This window comes from Arachis hypogaea, chromosome 15, assembly GCF_003086295.3.
Source record: "Arachis hypogaea cultivar Tifrunner chromosome 15, arahy.Tifrunner.gnm2.J5K5, whole genome shotgun sequence".
Taxonomy (NCBI): Eukaryota; Viridiplantae; Streptophyta; class Magnoliopsida; order Fabales; family Fabaceae; genus Arachis; species Arachis hypogaea.
Window position 1 is genome coordinate 18,844,299 of NC_092050.1, and position 9,479 is coordinate 18,853,777.

Below are 9,479 nucleotides of genomic sequence, written 5' to 3' on the forward strand. Positions count from 1 at the left end.
ATGTAGCATATACATACCCAACTTATATATAGTGTGGGAAACATTTTAAGTGCACCGGGAGTATCGGTGTACCAGTTGTTTTAACCGTTGATCTAAATTATAAAAAATATATATAATATATATTAATTGAAATCAACGGTTAAAATAACTGGTGTATCGGTACTCGCCAGTACACTTGAAATGTTTCTTATAGTGTGAGTCAAAGTATGTGAATTAAAGTCAACCCAGTCACTTCTTTCCATGCATTTTAGTCAAGGTACGATGTATTCAATATTCATGCATTAGCGTAGATGACCAACAAACTAATAGTCAAGAATATATATGTTGAAATTGTTCTTGGAATGAGGTATGCTTATTAATTATTAATAATTAATTTAATTAAGTCTAATAGTTAATTCACTAGTTAGTTTAAATAAGTATTAAGAATTTGAATTTCACTTTATATATTCAGTTATATTCATCGATTAATAACGAATTTTATTTAAATTTTATTCATCACGATTTAATTATTGATCTACTAAATTAAAAAATATCATAAAAAAAAAAAGTATGCATACTGATTTGCATGCATAGAACATGTATGCCCCAAAATTCATACGAAATTTGTTGCATTGATAAGATAAGATGTGACCGATTGAGTAATCAACAACATGTGTATATTTAGTCAACGTTTCTTCTTCCTTTTTTATGTTTATTTTATGTAATCCAATATATCTTACAAATGGGTTTGCCATTTGCCATAGTTCAAGGTTTACACTCACCGGATAAGTACTTTAGGATTGCTTAAATTAAGAAGGATTGAAATGCCTTGAGAAGTTAATTTAATGAAGCCTAAGTTTCATATTGTTACGGATCCGACCCACGCCCGGAATGGTCCCCGAACTTGGTTACCCGGGTCCGACCCGCTTCGCCCTTCTAGAAGGTCCGGAACCGGTCTTTTAGACCTCCTAACCAACTTTCGAATTCAAACGTCTCCCTTATCTTAGCCAAACAAGATAAGATAAGATAACTACCATCACCTATAAATAGAGGACCCAGGTCCCTCCAGGTATTCATTCATTCATCACACCTTATACCTTTTAGATCCATTCTGACTTGAGCGTCGGAGTGTCTTTGCAAGTACCTCCCCCCATTGCTCCAGTCAAGTGATCCGGCATCTGCCTCAACCCGTAAGTTCTCGATCCATCTCTCAACCCGTACCAGAGACATCTTGTACATTGGCGCCGTCTGTGGAAACTTTGCAACGTTGTGGCGGCATGGCGGATAACCCAGAAGAGCAATCATCAAACTCAGATTTCTTGCGTGTAACTGAGAGCAAAAAGGAATAATGTTTCCTTAACTTGCATCACCTTTGCATGTTTATGCATACTTTCGCCCTACTCCAACGGCGAAATCCCAAAGAAATAATGTTTCCTTAACTTGTATCACCTTTGCATGTTTATGCACCCTTTCGCCCTACTCCAACGGCGAAATCCCAAAGGAATAATGTTTCCTTAACTTGCATCACCTTTGCAGGGATAACACACCTTCGCCCTACTCCAACGGCGAAATCCCAAAGGAATAATGTTTTCTTAACTTGTATCACCTTTGCATGTTTATGCACCCTTTCGCCCTACTCCAACGGCGAAATCCCAAAGGAATAATGTTTCCTTAACTTACATCACCTTTGCAGCGATAACACACCTTCGCCCTATTCCAACGGCGAAATCCCAAAGGAACAATGTTACTTGCAATTACCTTCTTAGTAATAACACTCTTTATGCACCCTCGTCCTACTCCAACGGTGAAATTCCAAATCCTCTGAGCTCAAAGTCTCGCCTCCCTTTAGTGGGACACCTCCACCTCTTGGACCCTCTCATTCACCACTCCCTCATCCGTCTCTCCAAGCGCCATGGCTCCATCTTCTCCCTCTACTTCGGCTCCATGCCCACCGAGGTTGCTTCTTCTTTTGAACTCTTCAAGCTCTTCCTCCAAACCCACGAGGTCATCTCTTTCAACAATAGGTTCCAAACCTCTGTCATCCGCCGCCTCACCTGTGACAACTCTGTCGCCATGATCCCCCTTCGGACCTTACTGAAAATTCATAAGGAAGCTCATCATGAACAACCTCCTTAAATGCTACCACCGTGGCCAAGCTCAGACCTCTCAGGAGTCAATAGATCAAGAAAGTTCTCAAGGTTATTGCACAGATACGGGAGACAGCCAAATCGTGGCGGCATGACGGAGAACCTTGAAGAGCAATCCTCCACCCGACACCCCAACTCAAACACACAAAGCCCAACTCCTGAACTCCAAGATAACACTCTTCCCACCCACGGGAGGATAATAAACGCGGCACATCGCCAACCAACCCCAACCCAGCAACAACCAAGAGAGGACAATCGTCCTCCCACTGAAGCCCGGCCACCCGATGGCCTGGGAGAGAAGGCGGTCCAGATAATCCAAGAGTTGTGCCTCAGGGTGCAAAATCTCAAAGGCCGAGTCACAACCAAAGAACGGTACCACCCGGAGCATACAAGCCAAGCGACCTCCAGGACCTAATCTCATCGCGATACCAGGAACACCAGGCCCCCTGAGCAACAACACTGCAAACAGCACGATCGCAGCGTTTCCCTAGACCCGAAACACCGACGCGGAGAAGACGACCGACGGCACCATCGGGAGGCCAAACGAGCAGGAAACATGCACGTGATAATGGAAGCCATCCCGTTCACAGAAAAATCCTTGAGAGCCAAACTCCTGAAGGACTTCAACAAGCCTACTGACATGAAATAGGACGGGACCAACGATCCCCGGGAACACCTAACGGCCTTCGAGGCCAGGATGAACTTGGAAGGAGCCGCCGACATGATCCGGTGTAAGGCCTTCTCGATAACCTTAGCTGGCCCTACGATCAAATGGTTCAACGCCCTCCCAAACGGGTCCATAGCCAGCTTCCACGATATCACCAGAAAGTTCATGGCCCAGTTCACTATCAAAATCACCAAAGCTAAACACCCCATTAGCTTGCTCGGAATTACCCAAAGACAAGACGAATCTACGAGAAAATACCTGACAGTCGACGGACTCACGGACTCAGTCGCGAGCCTCTGCCTGACCAATGGACTTATGAATGAGGACTTCTGAAAGTATCTCACCGCGAAGCCAGTCTAGACTATGCACGAGATTCAGAGCGTCACTAAGGATTACATAAACGATGAGGAGGTGAGCCAGGTCGTGGCGGCCAATAAACGGCAGAACGGCAGTACGGCACCTCGCCAAAACACCCCACCAAGAGAAAACCAAAAGGAATATTCCAAACCGACAAATGCTCAAATTACACCCTCTTGTTAGCTCCCATCACCGAGATCTACCACCAAATAGCTGACCGAGGCGTCCTTTCGAAGGCCCGACCACTTAAAGAAAGAACAGGCGGCAACAAGAATTTACATTGTGACAACCACCGAGGATACGAGCATAGAACACAGCACTGCATCGACTTCAAGCCATACGAGACGGCAAGCTCTCCGAGTTCGCCAAAATCATCAGGGAGTCAAAGCGCACAGAAAGAGACAGATCACCAGAGAGGAAAGGACGCAACCCAAGGACACAAAGACAAGCCCCTCGGAAAAGTCCGGAAACAGACCCGACCATAGTCGTCAACGTCATAACAAGCAAGGATAAGCCGGAAAAGTCGAAATCGGCACTAAAAAAGAACCTCAAGGTCCTGGCAGTAAGAAACCAAACCCCGACAATCATACCAATAATGCAATAACATTCTCCCCCGAGGACTGCCAATACGGCACCTCGGCGAAAGATGCCCCCTTCGTTATCTCCGCAAAGATAGGAACCGGGCTGGTCAGAAGAATACTACTCGACACATGAGCAGATTCCAACATCCTCTTCAGGGGATCCTTCGACAAACTCGGGCTCCAAAACGAAAACCTACAAACCCACCAAAATGGGGTAACCGAGCTCGGGGATAACTTCCTTCAACCGGACGGCACCATCACACTTCCCCTCACCATCGGAGTCGGGAACCAAAGAAAGACCATCCTCTCCGAATTTGTCATCCTCAAGAACTCCACCACCTACAAACATCATCCTCGGGAGAAAGACCATTAACAACCTCTCGGCGATCATCTTCACCAAATTCTTACTCATGAAGTTCCAAGCCGATGACGGCACTATCGGCCCAATACACAGAGACCGGAAAGTCGCGGTAGAGTGTGAGAACACTAGCTCGACCCTCCGCAAGAGATCCCGAGATGCGGCAGGTATCTTCCTCGCCGACCTCGATGCATGCCAAGACCAAAGTCCGTGCAGAACCGTGCGAGAAAACGACAAAAAGGCAGAGTGGGACCTTGCAGACAAGGTCAAGAGATAGCACACCTACGGGAGCTAGCCCTAAAACAAAGAATAAGTCTAAGATACAATGGCAGCACGGTACGATGAGACTTTGGACCAGGAGACCTCGTCTTACGACAAAACGATATCGGTCCACCCACTCCCGGAGAAAGGATGCTCACGTCCAACTGGGAGGGTCCCTACCAAATTAGGACGGTAATCGAAAAAAGAGCCTACATGCTCGAAAGACTAGACGGGACTAAGCTTCCAAGATCCTGAAATTCCACCAACTTACGGTGCTACTATATGTAGAAACATCCTTCCAAAGCAACAAGATTGAGGCCGTTTAAGACTATCTCTTTATCCTTTATATTTTGCCTTTTTTACTTGCATTTATTGCTTAAGTCGTTTAATCGTATATTTTCTTACTGGGCACTCTTTCCTACCCACATTGGGAGGTTTTAACGAGGCCCAAACCATAAATGGAAATTCATTTTCTCAAAAGCATTGCCCCGTCCGACGGCACAAACCAAACGCGGCTACACGGGAATCGATTATCCCGAGGCCAACAAAACGGATATCCAAATAAGTAAACGGCTACACGGGAATCGATCACCCAGAAGCCAACAAACGGATATCCGAATAACAAAATGGATATCCAAACAGCTACACAGGAATCGATTACCCACGGATATCCAAATAAGTGAACGGCTACCCGGGAATCGATCACCCCAAAGCCAATAAAACGGATATCCGAATAACAAAACGGATATCCAAATAAGTGAACAGCTACCCGGAAATCGATCACCCCAAAGCCAATAAAACGGATATCCGAATAACAAAACGGATATCCAAATAAGCAAACGGCTACACGGGAATCGACTACCCCGAAGCCAACAAAACGAATATCCAAATAATAAAACGGATATCCAAATAAGTGAAAAGGCTACCCGAGAATCGATCACCCAGAAGCCAACAAACAGATATCCAAATAACAGAACAGATATCCGAATAACAAAACAGATATCCAAATAAGTAAACGGCTACACGGGAATCGATTACCCACGGATATCCAAATAAGTGAACGGCTACCCGGGAATCAATCACCCCAAAGCCAATAAAACAGATATCCAAATAACAAAACGGATATCCAAATAACAAAAATAGTGACTCGTGAATCGATCACCCGCAAAGCCAACAGAACGGAAATCCAAATAAGCTAAATAAACAAAGTCTTGAAATCGGCCCACCAAGAGGCCTAAAATAAGTTCACAATAACGACCCAAAAAAGGCCACACAAAACAAGCATGAGCTGACAGTCTTCCAACTTGCGGAAAGCAAGACTGACCAACATCCTACCAATAAATGCAGGATGATGTTACGCCATTTTCAGGCCCCTCACAGTCTCCCAAACTACAGAGAATCGGACTCCCCAACGACTTAGCATTGAGACCAAGAAAGCATACTCTCATGCTCCGGGGACAACTGTTCCAGACCCGATCTCCGGGCCCTTCTTCAGAACGGTCATCAAACCCGGCACGTGATGAGACGCCCAAACAACGTGCTCCTCGCCTGACCATGAAACGACCAGGAACTCCCCAAATCCTCGACCTCGACTGGAAAAACCAAATAAATGATCTCCTTGCCAAACCACAAACGGCGAGAAAAAGGTTCCTCCAGCTATGAGACCGAGCACCCTCACTCTCTCGCTCCGGGGGCAACTGTTACGGATCCGACCCACGGATCCCACGCCCGGAATGGTCCCCGAACCCGGTTACCCGGGTCCGACCCGCTTCGCCCTTCTAGAAGGCCCGGAACCGGTCCTCTAGAGCTCCTAACCAACTTTCGAATTCAAACGTCTCCCTTATCTTAGCCAAACAAGATAAGATAAGATAACTACCATTACCTATAAATAGAGGACCCAGGTCCCTCCAGGTATTCATTCATTCATCACACCTTATACCTCTTAGATCCATTCTGACTTGAGCGTCGGAGTGTCTTTGCAGGTACCTCCCCCCATTGCTCTAGTCAAGTGATCCGGCATCTGCCTCAACCCGCAAGTTCTCGATGCATCTCTCAACCCGTACCAGAAACATCTTGTACACACACACATATATATATATATATATATATATATATATGTTCAATGCGTCTTCTCATCTAATGGTTCCATCTTAATAGACTCTTTATTACTATATTAAGATAATCTAAGAGAATAATAATAAAAAACAGTTAATAGTATACAATTAATATAAATATTATATATATATATATATATATATATATATAAAATTTTAAAAACATGAAGGTTTTTTCCCTTCTGAATTTCATTATCTCCGTAATAAGACCGGTATATAAAAAAAGTGTATGTCTATTTAAAAAGTCAATCAATAATTTAATTGATTGTCATTTGTCAAAAGTTTTAATTAACTTTTGTTCTTATCATATATATACACGCTACAAAATTTCAAACACGTGCTAACGTTGTTGAGGTTTTTTATTTATTTAAATAATTTTTTTATTTTCCATTTCGCATCATATTAGAAAAATTGACATTTTTGTCATTTTGTGTATTATCTCTTAATTTCGTATTTGTACGAGATGTCTCAGGTACGGTTTGAAGGGTGGATCGGGAACCCGCGGACAGAGCTGGAGCCGGGTCGCTTTGACTGGAACAATGGGGGTGGTACCTGCAAAGACACTCCGACGCTCAAGTCAGAATGGATCTAAGAGGTAGAAAGTGTGAGGAATGAATGAATACCTGTCGGACCTGGGTCCTCTTATTTATAGGTGACGGTGAATATCTTATCTTATCTTTATTTGGTTAGGATAAGAGAGATATTTGGGTTAGAGGCTTTGAAGGGCCGGTGTTTGGGCCTCCGTGTCAATGCGGGTTGTCCTCGGGTAACCGGGTATGCGGGGGTCCGTGGGTCGGATCCGTAACAGTTGCCCCCGCAGCGGGAGAGCGAGCGAGGTCGGTCTGTCGCTGGGAGACGTTTGTTATGGGCTCGATTATTCTCGGGTGCCCGTCTGGTTTCGTTGAGATGAGGTCGGTGCCTCGGTCTCCGCGTTGTGGAAGATTCGTCTGACCGTTTAGGTCTGACGTGACTCTTCCGTATCAGTCGCGCCTGTTGCGTTCTTTGAGGCGTTACCTTTTTTCGAGGGGGTATTTATTGCAGGTTGTGCTTTTTCTTTTTTGCCCTTGTGTTTGCTTTGCTTTCTAAGGGTTTTTTCGTCGTTGTACTTCTTTCAAAAACCGTTTTGGTTTTCCTCCTTTAGTTCCCTCGTTCTGCTTTTACTTCTCTTATTGCTTCTCTTTTCTAGTTGCAGCGTTTTCCATTCTTCATTTTCGCTTTCTTTGGTTTTGGTTGGTCTTCTTCTGCGGCGTCTTTCCTTGGGGTTGTCTTCCTTCGATTTATCAGGTTAGCATTTCTCTTGTTTTTTGCTTTCTTCTGCTTTATTTTCTGCAGCATTTTGTTTTGTTTTTGCTAAGTGTAGCTGTTTTAGAGTAGTTTTGTGGTGTTTGTATGGTGGTTTAGATAGTTCTGTTGGGTTCCTAGAGTAGGGTTGGGGCGAGTGCCATCGTATAATTGGTGGTGTGCGGTGGCGGTATTTTTGGTTTTTTACCCGCCGTCGTTTTCTGCCGTAAGGTTTGGCTGACGGTGGTGCTCGTCGATATTTTAGGTATGGCTCGCCGACGGATGGAGGGTGTGAGGGCTCCGGTGGCCCCGGCGGGGGGTGTCCCTGACCTTTTTTCCTGGGTCACCAGTGATGTTTGGGGGACGCCGTCGCGGATGACGGAGGCGGACCTCCAACGGCTCCGTGATGAAGGGGCTGTTTGTGGGGGTGGCGATGCCGAACGCCACTACGAGCTTGCCCTCTCTGGGGTTGACGAGAGGGTTTGCTATACCAACCTCGACTCCCCGTCAGTGCCGGATTGGATGTGGGTGTATGAGGCGATGTTCACCCGGCTTGGTGTTCGGCTTCCCTTTTCTCCTTTTGTTCAGCAATTGTTAAATCGGTGCTCCGTGGCGCCGTCCCAGCTACATCCGAACAGCTGGGCGGCAATACGATCTTTTGAGCTCGTTTGTGATTATTCAGAGTTGCCTGCCTCAGTAAACGTTTTTCTTTTCCTTTTCTTGTGCACTCTTCCGACTAAGGAGGGGAAGCATAAAAAGGGGTATGTGTCTTTCCGAGCTCAGCCCCATCGTCGGATCTTCGGTTTGTATGAAGACTCCTTCCACGGTTTTAAGAGTGGTTATTTTAAGGTTTGTCCCGCGGGGGGACATCACCCCTTTTGGTTGACGCTGGAGGGTGAGCGTCGGTTCCCCACTTACTGGAACTTTAAGGCTGGTCCGTCCGTGTTTACTCGTGTTTCGAAGGAGTTCTTGTCTTCGGAGGAGCGGGATATCGCTCTTGTCTTGTGGCAGTTATTTGGGGAGCGTCCTCTTAATCCTCGGGACGTGATGGGCGATCCGGTTGCTTGCCGGTCGTATGTTGGTGTGTGTCGCGTGTGCTTGTTCTTTATTATTTTTTTATGTTTTGTTTCCCGTTTTCGTAACTTGGATTTTTGTCTCTTGTTTCCTTTGCAGTTGAGATGGCTGGTGGTCTGACATCCTTGGCGCGTCTGAAGGCGGCGATGGCCCAGGAGGAGGGGTCGTCGTCCCCGGCTACTCCTGTTTCTAATCCTGCCGTGGAATCTCATCCAGTTTCTCAGGAGGTGATTTCCTCGGGTGCACGGGCTGATGCTCAAGTTTCCCCTGGCCCTACAAACTCTCCTGAAGTCGTCGTGGTGACGGCTGCTGAGGCTTCTCGGAAGAGGAAAAGGCTTGAAGACCCGAGCAGTGAAACTTTTGTGGATGAGGGTCTTGTGCCCAGTGTGATGGATCGACGTTTCGATGCCCCGGGTTTTATTGATCAGCACTTGATGCCTGGAACGGAGCCGTTTTTTGATGGCTGCGACGTTTCGTTCCAGGCCAAGTCGGTGTATCGTGCCCTCCTCCGATCTGCCGTTGTTGTTCGGAAGGCTGAGCCTGTGATGGCTCAGGTCGGTTTGCTGGACAAGAAGCTTCGTCATTCTCATGCTGAGGTAGCCAAGTTAAAGGGGGAACTTGAGGCTGCCGAGGCTGTGAGGGAGAGGGCTGTGAAGTCTT